Below are 18,387 nucleotides of genomic sequence, written 5' to 3'. Positions count from 1 at the left end.
CCCATGAAAGGGACCACCGACCGATTTCAAGGAACAAACTACACATCCTTAATAGCTTTTGAAATGATTAGCATATGAAATGAGGAATGGGATGTACCAAAATTATTAATATGTATTTTTATTTTGGATATTCAATACTTGTATGGATAAAAAGACTCTGTAATCACCTGGAAGCCACAGTGTGTATTTGGGAGCTATCCCGCACGCTGCCCGGTGTTGAATAAACATACACTTTCTAACTTTATACTGTTAGAGAGATTTTGTCCGTCACAGTTGGATATTTGTACTAGATAAATATCCATATTTTTTTAATAAATCAGTTGGAGGCTGCCCTCTGCAGAAGTCTCTGTTGCACCCTAGAAAGGAGGGCATCACCAAACCCGAAATGTACATCTTATGTATACAATTAGTAAGGAGAAGTTTTTCAGAGTTGTATTGTGTTACACAAATCTGTTGTGCTGTTTGGCAGCCCCATACTGTCTCAAGGATTCACCTACCTTGAAAATTCCCCTGCTTCACAAGAGGACTGCCTCTATCCAGGGTCAGAACTCATGTGCTTGACCTTCTCCTTCATGTGCCTTCTCCTCTCACCTGCAGCACTGGCATCAGTTTGTTCTTTTCCATAGCACTTTATTTTGACATCTAGAATTAAATAACAGAGGAAAATTCTATATAAAACTGCACTTTCTAGCAACACTGCTTCCCTCTTTTGGTCCTTGCAAATGTGCACTGTAAAAATAGAAGTTGTGACTTGATGAGAGTTAGTTAGCTCAGAAATTTACTCAGCTTCTGTAGGCTGGATTTTAGAGTCCAGCAAATATTTAAAAATGTGCTGCCATCCAGTATATATCCATCATGGATGGGACAGAGATTTAAAAGCAATGTTTGCTGAGGGAACTGATGCTGCCGATTCCCACAAGCCAAAGGGAATCTTCTTTTTGCAAAGAGACTAGGAGTCCAATGCTGGATAGGGAACTTTTTTTGAGAAGGTCTGACTTGTGAGGCTGTAAGAAAAGTGGTCAGAGTGGGGAGAATGGGCAGATACACCTATGGGTGAATCCACATTCTGATGGCTTTCAATGACACCCCCTGCCATGCACAGGACACGGGTTGCTTAGAGGATGTGTCCCTTAGATGTTGACAAGACAAAAGCTATTTAAGTATATTCTGGTTTGAAAGCAAAACTAGTGAGAGACTCCAAGTCAGAAATACAATTTATTGAGAAAAGGGAAAAGAGAAAAAATACATGCAATGATACAAATGGAAAGACCACTGACAAAGTCAGAATACAACCTGACACCCCTTTGGCCAGCATGTTGGTAGCAGTCCAAATTAGAGTGGCTGCAGTCCTCTTGGAGTGGCAGATGTGGTTTCTTTTTGTGCAGTGATCCTGTAGAAGAGGTATAGTTGGTCCAGTGGAAAAACCCCAGATGTGTCCTCTTGGAAACCTGTGGGAAGGCTGTTTCTATGTCTAGAAATCTCAGGCTATATCTAGGTGGGAATGCTTAGCTCCTCTCCCCTGGACAGAGCATCTCACAATGGGCTCATGTCATTCTGAGTCACAAGGTGTGTCTTTGATCACAGAACTGGCTCCTGGAGAGTGTTATCTCTGAGTCATGTGGCAAGACATTGATGGGCCCATGAACAGGAGATAAAGAAAACTGCCAAAGGGCAACTGCTACACAGATGGTACTAGAAAACGTCCTTCCATCTTGGATGAAGTGTCATGCAAACACATATGAGATTAGTGTCTCCCTAGACTCTACACTTGTCATGGGGACACTCAACCTTTAGGCACCCAAAATTAATGATTCATGAAAAAAAAAGGGAAAAGACAAGCAAGAAACCTGCTGCACACACCAAACAACAAACCTGCTTTTGCTGTGGTATGATATCTTCAATAAATATCTGTGTTCTGTGATAATGTCTGGTAGTTTCCCTGGGCAAATCTGTGAGCTGCAGAGATCTACCTGTAGTTGACAGAAGGAAAGAAGAAAGTTCAGAGGTATCTTTCTGTGTATGTGACAACCTGGTCAGAGAGTGAGAAAACAACAGAAGTTTTCTCACTGTGGACTTGTGAGACTTTTAGGAAGTTGTAGAGAAACAATGATAGCTTGTTATTGTAAACAACCTGCAGGTGTTATTTTTCTGTTCTTCTCCAGGATTGTTTGTGATAAAAGTGTTTTTGTTCATTAGCCAATCAGGTAGAATGTGTCAGGTCAGTCTATAAAGAGGAGACTTTTGGCATTAAAGCTCCTGTTGTGCAAACCAGCCTTCTTGGAGTCTGTGCCACTTTCTTACTCAATAGTGACATCTTTCCCTCTCCCATCACTTTTAAGCTAGTTTTTCTCTCCCTCATAAAAAGATAATACTGAGGATCAATACACCTGGTGAACTGAGAAGCTTTTCCTCTGCTGCTGTGCTACAGACAGATTCAGTAGCATCGCTTCACATGGATATCCACAAAGTGACCAAGTCACTGCATTTGTGCCCCTTAAATTCAAAATTCTGAAATCTGAAATCTTACAGTGTTGCGCTGTGGGTTGATTTAGTCAGTTTGTTTTAGCAATGTTAATTAGTCTTATGCTCTCCCATTTGTCCCCTTGCAATTGGATTGATACAAATTGTTTACGCCAAAAGTTCCTGCCACTTGGCTCCCCAGTTATATGTCAATCATATCTCCCTGTTTTCTCGTTATTTGGTTCCATCAATCCGAGTTTGTTTATACCCTTTTGGCTGTCAATCCTGTAACTATCCCCAGTTTCTTCCAGAAAGTTTTGTATCAATCACTCCAGTTTAGCTTTTCTATTTGTCCCCTGACCTTGTACCTATCCCTGCTACATTATCATAGGTTGTTGTATCCCTCTCTGGTTTATCCCCATTAGGCAAGACAGGTTTACACCTCTGTCCGCCCACCCCCTATTTAAGTTTCTGTAATCATTGATTTCTTCAGCATTTGTCACTGTACCCATTCAGAGGGCACCTTTCTTGCCCCACTTGGGGAAATAAAGGACTCTGGGCTGGTATACAAGTGTCCTTCTCTCATCTCTTCATCTCCTCTCAGTGTGCAGAGTTACTTAAGCTGCTCGTCCACTCACATGGTGGCCACACAGCCTCACATGGGTTGTACTAGCCAGACCCTTCCACCTACCTGGGGCCATGGATGGTAACTGCCGCAGGTGGTGCTCCACCATCAGGCAGGAAAATAGCCGTAGAGGGACATGTGCCACCACTGTGGGCCTCCACTGTTGGAAGTCACACCACCAGATGCCGCCACTGGACGCTGCACTGCTGGACCCCACTGCCACCGGCTGCCACGGTTGGAAGCCACTGCTGCTGCTTAAGGCCACACGACCAGCATGCCACCACCATTGCGTCGCTGTACCATGCCGGCCACTGTGCCATGCTGCTGAGCTGCGTGCCGGGACTACGCCACCCACACACGGTGGCTGCGGTCCAGGACCACACTGCCCACGCCAAAGCAGCATGCTGGTCTCCTGACTGGTGCTGCCAGACCGTGTAGCCGCCGCCACTGCCAGACCGCATAGCCACCGCCACTGCCAGACCACACTGGCCGCCCCCGCACCGGCCACTGCCATAGACGCAGCCACGACGAACACTGCTGCCTCTGCATGGAACTGCCCCTTGCTGGACTGTGTGTACTCAGTCAGTGAAAGCACCAACGCCCTTGAGTGAGCACACAGATTTTTTGTTCTGCTTATGCCCACAAGGAATGAGGCTTTAACTCCTCACCAATTGCTATAGGGAGCTGTCTTTGAGAGGAGGACCCTTGACACAGATTGATTTCTGAAGATCGTCAGTTGGGTAAGTTTTCCGGTGGGTGGGACAGACCCGGCCGGAACTTCCCTCACTATGTGGGTGGCCATGCTCCTGAGGGTAGGGGAGGTACAACGTGCAGTGTGAGTGGCTCACCACTGGCGACTCTTTGGCCATTTTTTGTTTAGTTGTTCCTTTCCTGTGGCAAGTGCGTGAGATTGTGTGAGTGAGCAGCATGGATATTAGGCTGTCCACTCACCAGAGAAAATTATATATCCAAGTTAAGGGATTCCTAAGGGAGGGTCATCAGTTGAGGGAGGGGGGTGATGTTATTCCTAAACATTTGGTTAAAAAATTCGTCCGATGGTTGTTCTTTGCTTTTCCCGGATTCTTGGCAGAGAATGTTAGAAAAAAGGATTTTTGGAAGGGAGTTGGTGTGAGATTAGCAGAAGGAATCAAACGTGGAGACCCCTCCATAAAGGACAGCTTCATGAAGCTGTTTGTGCTGGTTTGGGAAGTGGTTAAAAAAGAAGGTGCGCAAGAGGTGGATGGGTGGCTGAAGAGCAGCCAGCGGACAAATCCCCAGTTTTTTCTACACCCCTTTCCCCACCTAGCTCTCCCTTCCTATCTTCCCCTAAATCAGGTGGACAGGGAAAGGCAACCCACCACTTGCAGGTGCAGGGCAGCTCCTGCAATGTGGACTGTGCTCCTAGCTCCCCCAAGTCCCCCCAGTACCCTTGCTCTGATGGCACTGGCCATGCTGCCAGGAACTTTATCCCTAACCCTCATCTCGATCCCTCTTTCCCAGTTATACATCCCGGTTTCGGCACAGCCCAATGCAGTTCTGCTCCCCTAAATCTTTCCCTTTGTCCCCCTGGAGAGGCACCACTGCACTACCAATGCGAAATGGTGGCAGGCGTCTCTCCCTCTCCCAACCCCTTTGTGCCTTTTCCCACTGTTGCCTCAAATACCTCCTCTTTCCCTGCTGACGTATGTGCAGCCCTTTCTGGAAATTGTGTAACTCCCCCTCCCTCTGCTCCTCCTCCTGTGGGTGTTCCCTCCAGTCCTCCTCAGTTTCTCACGGCCCGACCATTGGCCCACCCCCTCAGTCCACAGAGGTCTGTCAACTCTGCCCCTCAGACTCCAGGTTTGGACCACCCTCCTCTTGTTTCCCATGCCCCACCTTCAGGTTTCCACGGTCCCTCAGGTACCGGGGAGGGAGGGGGGAACAGGGAGGGAACAGGCTTGAGCAGTAGATCAGCCATTCTTAGCTCCAGTCTGTTATAGGCCGGTGGGGGGGAAACCCTAGATGGGAACCCCTCTCCTACAAGGCTATAGAAGAGCTCTGCAAGACTCAAAGAGATTTTGGCCCCAAAAGTCCTTTTTTTCAGGAACATGTTATGAGCAATATTTCCATCAAAAACATTGGTCCCTGCAGACCTTAATCGCATGTTTAGTTGTCTGCTCAGCCTCTCAGAATAAAAATTATGGGAAAGAAAGTGGAAGAGATGGGCAGAGGGCCCATATGGCCTCAACCTTGCCAAGGAACCAATCACTTTAAACCACCTTATTGGTGAGGGAGACTGGAATGAAGCACTGCTGCAGGCTAGGGGAATTCCAAGAGCAGTGCTGGACATGACCAGGGATGCGGCAGAGTGCACGTTCCTGGCTATGCCCACCAAGGAGCCAATGCCATCATATGCAGCAATTAAACAATTTGTTACTGAGCCTTTTATAGATTTTGTGGACTGTGTGAGGGAAGCTGTGGAGAAGCGTGTGGAGGGGCTGGAACTCCAGGACCAGATCGTCCTGGAAATTACCTCCATGAATGCAAATGAAGTTTGCAAAAGAATTATCCAAGCCTTGCCTGTCTCATCACCACCAACCCTTGACCAAATAATGGAAGAATGCATGTTGCTTCTCTTTCGACTGCCACTTTGCTCTCGGGGGTTCCTCGCTGCTGTCACCCATCCCTCTCCGGCCCCCCGGGACCCTCTGGCTAGCTGTCCCCTCCAGGGCCGGGGTTTTCCGCGGTCCCGCTGCCCTGGGCTTACCAGGCAGCGTCTGGGTTAGCATGGTCCGAGCTGCGGCGTTGCCTCAGTCACCGCTAGGATTCGACATAAAGAGACCAAGAGAGACCAATGGTATGCTTGTCCAGATAGATTGTATTGCCTGAAGCGTTGCAGGGACCAAAGGCCCTGGGCTATTGCCCAGATACAGTTTTATACAGCAAAATTAAGAGATAAGGTCTTAAACAATAGAGACAGTGTCCAGCCTGGGCACATCAGAACCACCCCAGGGGCCAGGTCCAATAGGAACTGCTCAGGGGTGGGGAGAAGGGGGTCTACAGAGGAATGCTGAAGCGGGACTTTCCCGAAACAGTGGAGCATACATAAATGTATCTTTTACCTCAGTTTACCATTCCCAAGGCCTTTCTAAAACAATGGGGCATACATGAATGTATCCTTTTCCTCAGTTTACCATTCCCAAGGCCTTTCTAAAACCTTCCTCCATGCTACCATGCCAGCATGATAACAACAAATGCACACAGAAAGCACAACTCATGGGAGAAGAGATACCAAAGAAGCCTCAAGACAAAGTGGTTGCTCCAGCTGCCACACCAAGGAACTTGTGGGATTCCTTAAAAGCAGAGGGTTTTGGGCACGTTGCAAAAGACAGGCCTCAGAGACAGCAGGACGGTGATTTAGAGATAAGCAGTAGCTATAAGATTTGTCAGCAGAAAAATTATACAAGAAGTAGAAAGAAAGGACCAATAGAACAATGGTCTGTGTATTAACGCTTGGGTAGAATAACTCCCTAAATTGCAGAAAAGTATATCTGGTGAGATATTAGGAAGTTCTAAGCTTAATAATGGAGCTCTGTGCATTGTATCTTGAGGCTTACAAGCAAGTATTGTATTCTAAATAAGCAAGCATTGTTTTAAGCAAAGGTATGTGTATTAATAGTGATTGGATAGAACTACTGTCAATATACTTTTGTGTGATTGGTCAAAAGGCTTATAAAGTAAGTTGTAACATTAAGTTCTTGGTTTGTTGCCTGGGATGTGAGCTGCTGGCATCTTCCCATTGTTATAACCATGTAATGAGACTGATGCTAAAAAATAAACAGCTTGAGACATATTCCACAGCAGTCCCGTCCTGTTCATGACTTGTATTTAGCCCCTGGCTGGTGATAGGAACTCAGCTCCAAGGCAGTTCCCATCTAGGTGCCAGTGCTTCCACTGCCATCAGGAGGGCCACTTTCTGGCCCAATATCCATTTTTGGGGAATGCATCTCCAGGGGCTGCAGAGGCGGTCGGGGAGGAGAATCCTACACTTCAAATAAACTGAAGGAGGAGCGCAGACCTACCTCGCGTGTAGACAAAAATGAGGTGGGTTGTGGCACTGCACAAGGAGCCGCGATCCATCATTTAGTGCCATCAGTAAAAGTGGCTGCCTCTCAATGACTGACAAGACGGAACCTTATCAGCTTCGACTCACTAACCCTGTCCATTTTCCTTCTCAGGAGTGGCATTTCTTTATAGCAGATGACAGAGCTTCTATCGCACATCTGCTGCTGTGAGACCCGATGGAGAAAAGACCTCCTGAACTGTAGGTACCTCATTGTCAGGGACACAAAAAACACTTCACTTGAGATAGAGATCCCTCCTGGGATCTCCACACTTGACCCGAGGGTCTTCTCTCTCATGGCACGCTGTGTCCACCCCCCCACCCCCTTCTTACCAAGAGGCCAGATCATTGCACAGGCAATTCCCATTCCTTGAGTCCTGTGTGACGATCTGGAACTCTCAGTTTTTTACACCAAGTGTTTGGGAGAGGAAAAGCCCCCTTGTATGGTGTGGCCTTAAGAGCAAGAGGCATTCACTACAACTCCAGGGGATGATGGACACCAGAGCAGACATGACAGTGTCATGGTTTGACACTGGCACAATGCCAGTGCCCCCATGAAAATGCAACCTCTCAATTGAATGCTGTGAAATGTGATTGGGAACAGAGCAAAACAGGCCCAAGCTTAATAGCAAGGGGGGAAAAAACTTTATTAAGCTACTACTATACTACTATAAAGGAAGAAAAAAAGGAAAACACACACATAAATCTAAAATGAAAACCTTTCAAAACATTCCTCCTCCTACCACCCAACTCTAATAAACCACAGTGAGACACATTTGGACCCTTAATCAAGCATTCACCCTGCAAATAATCAATACTCAGTCCATCAGGGGAGAAAGGAATCTCCCTTGCACCATAGACCTCCAAGAAACACAGCTGCCGCTTCTTGTGTTTCCATGTCAAACATGGCACTGCCCGGAGAAAAAGTTTGCCATGGTAACACTCTCCTTTCCATGCTCATGCACAGTGCTCTCAGCACCAATGCATGGATGGACAGACTGCTTTTAGAATTTTTCCTTTCAAGAATGCTCTGCCAAGAGGGAAAAAAACACTTCATCTTTTAATTTTTTTTTGGGACCACAGTCCCCCCCATTTTCTTCCTCCCCTGGGGCTGAGGGCTCAAGAACAGAGATCTTCTTCTCTTCTCCTTCTTTTGAGGACAGGGGAGCACCACCACAAACCTCCCTAACTTTTCTCTGTTCGCTCCACTTCTGTCTTCTCAGCTGCTGAAGCAGGTCTCTTGGCTCACTGGAATCATCCTAAAATACAGTCTCTCTCTTAGAGGAGAAAATCAGTTCAGTCAATGGCTAACAAGAAAATGTTCAGCCAAAAGCCACTCCATCATCTTTCCCCCCAATCCCAGGTCCCAAGCTGTCTCTCTTCCTCTCTTTCAAACTGAGGAGGAGTAAAATTTCACAAAGCTTTCATTTCTCAAAGAAAGGTTAAAAGTCCCAACTCCCTGGATAGCTCTCTGCCCGGATCTCTAGCTCCCACGGCTGGGCACCTTGCAGCCCCCCAGCTCTCCTCCTTCCCTGCAGTGTACTGCTGGCAGATTGTCGCTGTCTCTTTCTCACTCTCTCTCTCTTGAGAGAGACTCTGTGGGGGGGGATGCAGACATCCCAGATTTCTCTACCCTTCCATCTGCAGAGGGCCAGCCTGGTTCCAGTCCCTCCACCCTTCAGCCTACTTCAACCTGGGCTGCATGGCTCCCCTTCCCCACCCAGCCACGGGTCAGGCCCAGAACTAAAGAAAGAGAGCTCTCTTAGAAATTCTGCTTTTAACCCCTCTGTGTTCTCAAAAGCGTGTCTACCCTCAATTAGTCACTCTAAGTGTCAATATCCAAATTGACCTCTTCGTTCCGAGAAGATTCTTTTTCCTGTGCCGTGTCAAACCACAACAGACAGTCATCCCACCACACAAATGGCCGTCACAATGAGAGATGCAGAGTGTTGGAATGCCAGTTGTAGAAGTAGCAGGCCTCAATTCGCAAAACAATCTAAAAGCATAGTGCAAATTACAGGACTGAATGGACAATTGGCCTCAGTACATCCATTTCTGATTAACAGCAAATTTACCTTGTTGGGGAGAGACACCATCTCCCAGTGGGGGGCCAAATTGGAACTTACGGCCCCCCAGGGTTTTTAGGTGCATCCACTGAAGAGCGCCCCACCCAGAAACTAAATTGGCTCATGGATTCACCAGTTGGGGTAGAACAGTGGCCGCTGAGCAAGAAGAAATTAAAGGCGCTCATGAAGCTTGTGGAGGAGGAATTAGCTAAAGGTCATATTGTATAAACCAACAGCACCTGGAACTCCCTGTTTTTTGTTATTAAAAAGCTGGGGAAAGATAGGTGGTGCCTCCTCCATGACTTGAGAAAAATTAATGATGTTATGGAGGACATGGGGTCCCTCCAACAGGGTATGCCGTCCCCTTTATGCTGCCCCAAAATTACAACCTGGCTGTTACTGACATAAAAGACTGCTTTTTCCAAATTCTGCTACATCCTGCCGATGCACCACACTTTGCGTTCTCTGTGCCCTCCATCAACAGAGAGGCTTCCATGAAGCACTACCACTGGAGAATATTGCCTCAGGGCCTCAAATGCTCCCCCAGCATCTGCCAGTGCTATGTCGCCAGAGTTCTGTCCCCGACGCATGCCAAGTGGACATTCTTTATTTTCTACCATTACATGGATGATGTGTTGGTTTGTACCCATCACAATGACACCCTACAAAAGGCATTAGAAGACACTGTTGTGGCTTTGTCGGTGGCAGGATTTGAGCTGCAAAAAAAAAAGGTATGGCTACTTCCACCTTGGAAGTATCTGGACCTAGAAATTAACAACAGAACCGTTAGGCCCCAGCAGATAAAGATAGATAACAACCTGAGAACACTGAATGACCTCCAATGCCTGTGTGGGTCCTTGTCTTGGTTTGACAAGACAGGAGTCTGTGAAGGAGAGCAAAAGCCTCCTGTGCAATCGAGAAGGTAAACCCCCTCCCTCCGAATTACCAGGATTTTTAAATTAAAAGGCTCTCAGGCAAAGATATGGGAATAGGAGTAACAATTCTTTACTACGAGAAAACTAGATAACTATTTAAAAAGGCAAATGCAATTGGTACAAACAAAACTAGTGATAAAGTCCACAACCTGACACTCTGAGGATTCAGGGTGTTGGTAGCAGTCCAGTTGAAATGACAGCTGCTCCTCTTGCAGTGGCTGATGAATTGCAGCTGAAGTGGTGATCTTTAGAAGGGTATAGTTTTCTCTGAAGATCTGGTGGCAGTTGGGCCGGTCTTCCTCTGCGCCGGGGCCGCCTCCGAGCTCCGCTGCCGCCGCCTCACCGTGCTCCGGCCGTTTCTCTGGGAATCCCGCCGAAGGAGCTGCTTCTCTGGGAATCCCGCCAAAGGAGCTTCTTCTCTGGGAATCCCGCAAAGAGAGAGATCTGCTTCTCTGGGAATCCCGCAAAGAGAGAGAGCTGCTCTGTCTCCCAAAAGGTACCCCTTTATGCAGTAAGAGTGCTTGGCTTCCCCCTCTGGGTGGAGCATCTCGCAATGGGATGGTGTTACGTTACCAGCCCTGCAGTGAGTCAGTCAATGGCCCATTAACAAACCATTACTTCTTCGGAGCAAACCATTGTTCTTGGAAGAGATAACAAACCTGCCCAACCTCCAACAGATGGCAAATAGAATACAAGCTTATTTTACAAACCAGGATATCCACTCAAAATATTTTTTCTTTAAATGTAAAAGAATAATTAAGAAATCTTTGCCTGACATTGTCAGCAATCTGGTCTTTGCCTTAATAATAATCTGAGCCATCATCTCTAAATCTGTAAGAATTGTTTTTGAGGTTCTGTAAGCTAAAAAGAAACAAAAACCCACTTTCAACTTCTGTGAAAACATTAACATAATCCCTGTTCAAAGTTATTAACTTGAATGATTTTTTCAATTTGAACTGTCCAGTGTCTGGCATTCTCCTCATATTTTTCTGGAAATCAGGTCTACAAAAGAACAATCTCAAAAGATTAAAATATACAAAATTTTCATTGCTCATTCCAGCCTTATTTCAGGCACTTCTTCACTCCTTTTCTTTTTCCTTTTTTCTTTTTTCTCTCTTTTTCTTCTTCTCTTTTGAAACAAGAAGGTAGAAATATAAAACATAATATAGAATAAGACAAAATACCTCAATAATAAAATGCGTAAGACCTATCAAAATCAATAACAAGTCAAGAAAGTTCAGAAGAGATTCTAAATAACATATATAAAATTGAACAAAGCGTGATTATCAGAAACATTGTGCCAGCAGTTCAGAGTCTGCAAACAGCTGAAACATTTGTTTCTAGTGGAAACTCCTGGCATCCGTTCCCAGGCAGGGCTGACAAGTTTCACCTCAAAGCTGTGTCAGCTGTCACATTTGTAGGATCAAATTGGTGGATCAAAATGATCTACATATCATTCATTTTTGTGCAAAAACCTCTGTATTTTGCTGGCAAACTCAACTGTCCAAGTTAAAATCGGGGCCTAGCCAAAACTCAAACTTTAAATTGGAGTGATATCCTTTAACATATTATCTTAAACAAAGCTTATACCAACAATACATATATGATACTTAAAACATAATAACTCATTATAACATTTTCATATAAAATAAACACTCAAAGTTCAAATTGATAAATTCATCAAATGACACAAGGATTCATTCTTCTTGAAACTTCTTTGCAGGAAAAGGATGTCAATTGGAAGAAATAATAAGATTAACAATGACAAAAGGCTGTCAGAATGCTTCAGGCACCTCTCTCTGAGATCTTCTGAAAAACATCTGAGAATGAAAAAAAAATTGAAATGCAATTATTCCACTCACAAGAGATATAAAAACAAACCAGAAAGTTCACCTAAAAAAATGCACAATATAGTTAAAATCCAAAATGATACTTCAGAACGGCATGTAACCTGGATAAGATTACATAAACAACAATGAAACGTATGAAAATTCACTATGAAAAAACAAAGCACAAAGCTTTACCTGATAACATGATAAAATTTCTTAACAATAACATTTATAAAACACTTAAATAGTTAAAAATAAAATAAAGGATTTGGAAACAAACACCCTTTGTATCATTATACAAAGAAATAATAGACTATACAACTGATTATTAAACAATGAAATCAATCTCAGAAAAACTCAAATTCCTTTAAAACTCTTATACACTGATAAACTTATAATAAAACAGAAAAGACTAAAATAAAACCAAAGATCCAATAGATTGTGTCTTCCCCTTAAATCAATGTTCATTATAATTTCGTAAACTCTTTCAGTCAAAACCTTCTAAACCTTAAAGAAAAACAACTAAACTTTGTTAGCTAAATAAACTTGACCTTTGAAAAACTTAAAATAATTTTTGAATCAAACAGTACCTAAACTCAATATAAAAAATCTTGGTAAAGAATCCCTAAATTATATTAACTTTATGAAATCCATATGTATCAAATTAATAATATATAAATCCATTATCAATTAAACCTTTATAAACTTAACTTCTTCAGGGCTCAAACCTAAAATAAACTTAAAATTATATACTCTAATTAAACAATACTTATCTTAAACTCAAACCAAACTATATAAAAATCAATTCTATCATTAATAGAATGTTAAAATGCAACCTAACTTAAACCTTAATATAATAAAATACTAAAATTTCATGCTATTTAATTTTCTATTTCAATTTTTATTATGATATCTCTTTTTCATATTGTATTCCACAATCAGTGCTTTTCATCACACCGGCTGGGTGTGTCTGCTGATCAGTTCTGTCACCTAACTGAAAAATCTGGGGTTAGTGTTTAGAAACATTGGAGAAGTTTGGAAGAAACCCTTATGTTGCAATGAATTCAAAAGGCGACTTAGCTGTATTTTATTTTTGGGGTGAATGTTGGAGTCCCATCCTCCAGCATTGCTGCAGGATATTTGGTGCAATGGATGTGCTTGTAAAAAGTTGTTTGCTCTGGCTGCTGTGGTTTCTGGGCACTGCCACGTATTTGTTGTTAATGTTTGGATGTGCACTGCAGTTGAACCATGCGGCTACAGGCTCACCGATGCCGCAGAAAAAACCTTGGCATCTCTGCGGCTGCCACAATGCAGCTCCGCTGTTGAGAGGAGGTGACCAAGGAAATCCCTGCAACTGGCTGTGCCCAGCCCCTGCCTGCACGAGCATGAGGGGTACTGCTTTCTTGCTCACCCTCCCTGCTCATGCCCAGCGCCAACTGTGCTGAACCCGCGCCTGCAATCTGCCCCTCTCAGCCACTTCCGCATTCGCTTTGACTCCCGCAAACACATGCACAGCCTGGATTCACCCCTCTCTGTCTGTGTTGCCATGGGAACAAGGTAAGGAAGCCCCGCCTCGTCGCGCCCTGCCTGCACCGGCTCCAGTGCGGCTGTGGGCTTGGCAACGCCTCCCTCCTTCTCCCAGCCGGGTCTGGCGCCACCCTGGTCCCACTCTGGGTTGCCCCGCCCGGTCCCAGTGGCAGTGCCGGCTCCCAGCGCAGTTCAGTGCTCCACTGATGTCAGCAGCGCATGACTGCTGCATTCCACCGCTGCTGCATCCCCACGCCACGTTCCACCAGGCCCCGCACCACTCGGGTCTCCCCCCGCTGCCGCCGCATGTTCTGCGGATGGTTGGCTCACAGCCAACGCCGCCCCCGACGCTGTCTGTGCCTGTGTTGCATTCTCAAGATGCGAAAGATCCCCCGCCCCGGCTTCCGGGTTTCACTCTACTGTTCTGCGCATGCCGTGGCGAGAATAGACCTCCACTCTCTCTCAGCCGCTTGCTTGGCCAGCGCCGCCGCTGCAAACCGGCAGCTGCTCCCCGGCGCCTGCCGAGTGGCCACTTCCACCGTTTCACAGATCCTCGTCATGGAACGCGTCACGGGACGCTCGGGACACCTGACTACCGCACCCGCGCTCCCACCACCACCTGTGCCCGCATCGTTCCCGCTGCCCCCCTCCTCGTCTGCATCATGAGCTGTTTTGAACTCCCCACCCGCGCAGCTGCAAGAGCACTCTCCTCTCCCTCTTCCCTCTGCTCTGCACTCACGTCTGCACCCTCCCCCACCGGAGCCACCAATGCCGCTGCTCCCCCCCCCGCCGCGGGTTTGGACTCGGGCAATGCCTGGTCCCTTCCCCCACCGAGGGCTGCGGCCATGTTTGGCTTATCTCTCACTGTCTGGGGAGTTTCTGCATCGGAGGCGCTTAGGGATTGATGTTCAAGGGAGGCTGAGGAACAGTGGGAACCCTGAGACACAGGGCGTGATGAGACACCATCCCCCTGATCCTCCACGGGAGGCAATCCTGCTTCCCCTGGTGAGGAAATTTGCCCCAAGCTGCTGGCTGGGCGATGTTCCCCGTTGTGCTCCCCTACGAGCCTTAGCTGTCTGGTTTGAAATGCCACATTGTGAAGGTGACTCTATTGTTCTTGCTGAAAGCAAAAGTTTTGCGGAAGTCTTATCTTTTTTTGTGGCTCAGTAATACAGTTGCTGATTGATCCCTTGCCAAAAATTCAACTCAAAGAAAAGATGTGCCTCTGTGTGCGGATGATTATACCGCACTCACAATAACAAAGCTTTCATCTCATTCGGAGATATCTCTCCCTGATGGGTAGAAGTCTCGCCCTATAGGGCTAAAAAGAAATCTTTGGTCTGTCCTTGGGAGCATCCCCTCCCCATGTTCTTAATTTCAATCATTCTCACCAAAAGCTGAGTCAGCATGAGGTCAATCTGGAGATGGCACTGTTCATTGTCCAGCAGGTCACAGGCAAGAAATCCTAGGCGTGCTTCTGGTTTCTCTCCTCCTGGCTGTCCTCCAGACGAGCTGTCTTGGTGAATGTTATGATTGAGCACAAGAGGCTATCTGATCCGATTAACAGAATTTATTTAATTCATTTAATAGAGTATATGAGAGCAAAGCAAAAATCAGCGCTGCGGCGACAGAGGGGAGCAACCGCTCCGCCAAACTGCCGCCCTGTGATCCCCTAGCTCACTCTTTTTATCTCCTTCCTTAGTTCACTCGTTTCTTCTGCGCAGTCGCATTCTGTTGCTAGGTGGTCGTTTTCTGCCTCCTGGTGGTCGTGGGATGAAGGCTGGTTGTCTTCCTCACAGGTGTCTTTTGATCTGGGGATTCTCACAGTCTCAAGTGTACGTGTTATCTTAGAAATGCGTGTTATCAGTTAAGCAATGCAAAGCCTATTGCCTACTACCGCTGTAAAAGGTTAGGAATGCGTATTATCAGCAATTCACAGCCTGTTGCCTATTACCGCTGTAAAAACAAACTTCTTTGAAACAAATTACTATCTGCAGCTGCATCGAACAAAAAGGTCACCCTTGTCTTACAGTGAAGGTCAGGTTCTTGTCTTGAGCTTTCCGCTCCCTCTCTCCTTGGAATCTGCAGAGAGTGTGTGTGCTCTGCTCTTATTTTTTTTTCTTTTTTCTTTCTCTGCTGATGAAGGTTGGAGGTTTTTTGATGTTTCTTTTTGTTCTTTTTGTTGATGTGCGCCCAGGGATGCCATTTGTGAGAACCCCGGTCTTGGTCTGGGGTCTCGTGTGGTGGAAAAGTCTCTCCTCCAACCTGTGCTTCCAAAGAAAAACTCCACAGTCTCTTGTTGTTCGGTCTCAAGGCAATTTATTGCTAGTTATCTAAAAGATTGTCTTCTCTGGCTACTGTGGTTTGGTCAGCGGCCCAGGCAGAGACACACACACACCCTGACATCCTCTCTGTCAGCTGTCTTCTTCTTCTCTCCCCCTGCCCAGGGCTGCTGCTATCTTTTATATGATATATTATGTGTTATATGTTTACGGTTTTCCCCCAATACCTACTACCTATATTACAAGGTGCTTTTCTACTCTAAACCAATCCATAAATGCCAGCATCACCAAGAACACGGAGGCAAGGAAGAAGAAGTAGGAAGAACAGGATCAGCCCACTTTCCTCCATCTTAGAACTTCTGACCCCCATGTACAAAGTAAAAACCCCCCTGTACAGGTGCTAAAACCCCCCTATACAATACTAAAAATTTTTCCCCTCTACTTTGTAACTACTTTTCCTGGAACCTCTAAAAATGTCTGAGAGACATTTTGAGTTCCAACAAGTAAACCTCTACCTTTTATTACTCATAAAATTACTGACACATGAGGTGTGTATAGCTTTGAATTTTTCACTTTTCCTCCTAAAAATATGTTTCTAGAATTGTTACCCCATGGCTCTAGGGATTCTGTTCAGTGTAAGGATGTCTGCAGGCTGCAAATACTCAGGACAAATTTTTTGAGCAGTAACTTTTAACATTGAAAGCATGTCCTACCTATCAACTGCTTGAGGCTTCAGAACAAGACAAGGGAAAGCACAGGATTGCATTTTGGAGCTTCTGCTTTTCAGAAGATAAAATATTCACATCCTGATTTTTTAATGAAATTTGTTGGATTATTCCCTTTTTTGACTTAGAGATGGGGTAACTGAGAGGTGTTTTAAAAACTTATTCTATTTTCAGTCTACTGTGAAGAGTGAGACAATACAAGTGTTATAATTCACGCTATTACAATTAGAAGATACTTTCTTATTATAATACATTATAAGTAGTTTTTATCAGCTTTTAATACACTATAGTGTAAATGTCTTAAAGCTAATAATCTAAAATTATCCCTCATAAGTCTTACTACAATGTATTTTTCATAGTTTTATTTCTCTAAAGTATTTAGTCTTATTTATAAAACCATCCTTAAAAACTTATTTCTAGTTCCATTTCTCTTTCAATAATATCTATCTTATTCCACAACATTTCTAAATTAATATTTCTTATCTCAAAGTTTATATTCTAATACGTACTATATAAGCCTTCTATCAAACCTTTAAAATTTTCTACAAATCCATTTCCCACAAAACTGAGCAGACATTTATGTATTCTTTGCAGGTTACTTTGATAATTCAGCTCTTATCATGTGGGTAGATTCAATACTTACACTAGCATTGCTATGTTCCTATAACTCTGAAAGCAAGTTCTACTGCATAGTTCAAGTGTAATATTCAATATAGCATCAGAAACCACATTACTTCCTCTTCTTATATAAATACCTAAATGTGGGAACTCAAAATGTCTCTCTGTCATTTTTAGAGGTTCCAGGCCTTGGTCAGAAGCATTCTAGACCCTGGCAGACAGCTGAAAAACAGCTGTGATTTTGAGTTTGAGCCATGGAATGAATTACCAACTTTGGAGGTGGAACAAGCAATCACAAAAGGTTAGATAATACAGTAAAAGTAATTACAAAGTAGAGGGGAAATGTTTTTAGTATTGTACAAGGGGGTTTTAGCACATGTACAGGGGGGGTTTCATTATGTACGTGGGGGTCAAAAGTTCTAAGATGGAGGAAAGTGGGCTGATCCTGTTCTTCCTCCTTCTTTTTCCTTACCTCCATGTTCTTGGTGATGTTGGCACTCACAGATTGGTTTAGAATAGAAAAACACTTGGCAACGTAGGTAGTAGGTATTGGGGAATAATTGTAAACATGTTACACGTAATATATCTTATAAAAGATAGCAGCAGCCCTGGGCGGGGAGAGAGACGAAGAAGACAGCAGATAGAGAGGATGTCAGTGTGTGTGTGTGCCTCTACCCAGGCCGCTGACCAAATAGCCGCAGTCCAAGAACATAATCTGTTAGATAACTAGCAATAAACTGCCTTGAGACTGAACAGCTAAAGCCTGCAGAGTTTTTCTTTGGAAGCACGGGTTGGAGGAGGAATTTCACCACTACATGAGACCCCAAAGCAAGGCCGGGGTTCTCACACCTAAACAGAAAGAACTCCTCTTATTTTTTAAAACTTTTTTTTTGTGTCTTGTGAGGGGAATTCAAATGTTTCTGAAAAGACTCAGAGTTGTCTATACTGAATTCAGACTTTAATTCTTCCTCTCACTTAAAAGCAGCTTTGTAAATTGGGAAAAATGAGATCTTTCTGTCCACATATGAAACACAATAAACCAAAAAATATTTCTCAATCATTGCAACTTGTAGCATCAGGAACTGAGGTTGTAAATATATATGTGTACATGTGAATGTATCTAACTTGAAAATTCCACTTCATTTGCAATTTACTAATAAAGCAAACTTCTGTGTACAGCAAACTCCTGTATTGGGACAACAAATATTGTAATAATCT

General features: G+C 44.6%; 2 long non-coding RNA genes and 1 pseudogene across 2 annotated transcripts; 2 read left to right on the top strand and 1 right to left on the bottom strand.

The window, feature by feature from the left end:
- Positions 1–4,814: 4,814 nt before the first annotated feature.
- Positions 4,815–17,470, top strand: LOC146763768 (uncharacterized). The gene is made up of 3 exons (XR_014951452.1): positions 4,815–4,924; positions 7,303–7,388; positions 17,347–17,470. It is a non-coding gene; the product is annotated as an uncharacterized LOC146763768 (long non-coding RNA).
- LOC144248295 (uncharacterized) lies at positions 10,237–15,206 on the bottom strand. The gene is made up of 2 exons (XR_013341676.2): positions 14,936–15,206; positions 10,237–12,008 (listed from the first exon to the last, which is right to left on the bottom strand). It is a non-coding gene; the product is annotated as an uncharacterized LOC144248295 (long non-coding RNA).
- On the top strand, positions 13,374–14,220 carry LOC146763769 (uncharacterized; annotated as a pseudogene).
- Positions 17,471–18,387: the final 917 nt, after the last annotated feature.

This window comes from Lonchura striata, chromosome Z, assembly GCF_050655825.1.
Source record: "Lonchura striata isolate lonStrDom1 chromosome Z, ASM5065582v1, whole genome shotgun sequence".
In the NCBI taxonomy this organism is placed as follows: domain Eukaryota; kingdom Metazoa; phylum Chordata; class Aves; order Passeriformes; family Estrildidae; genus Lonchura; species Lonchura striata.
Note: the sequence above shows the minus strand (reverse complement) of the source record. Positions and strands in the feature narration are given on the sequence as shown.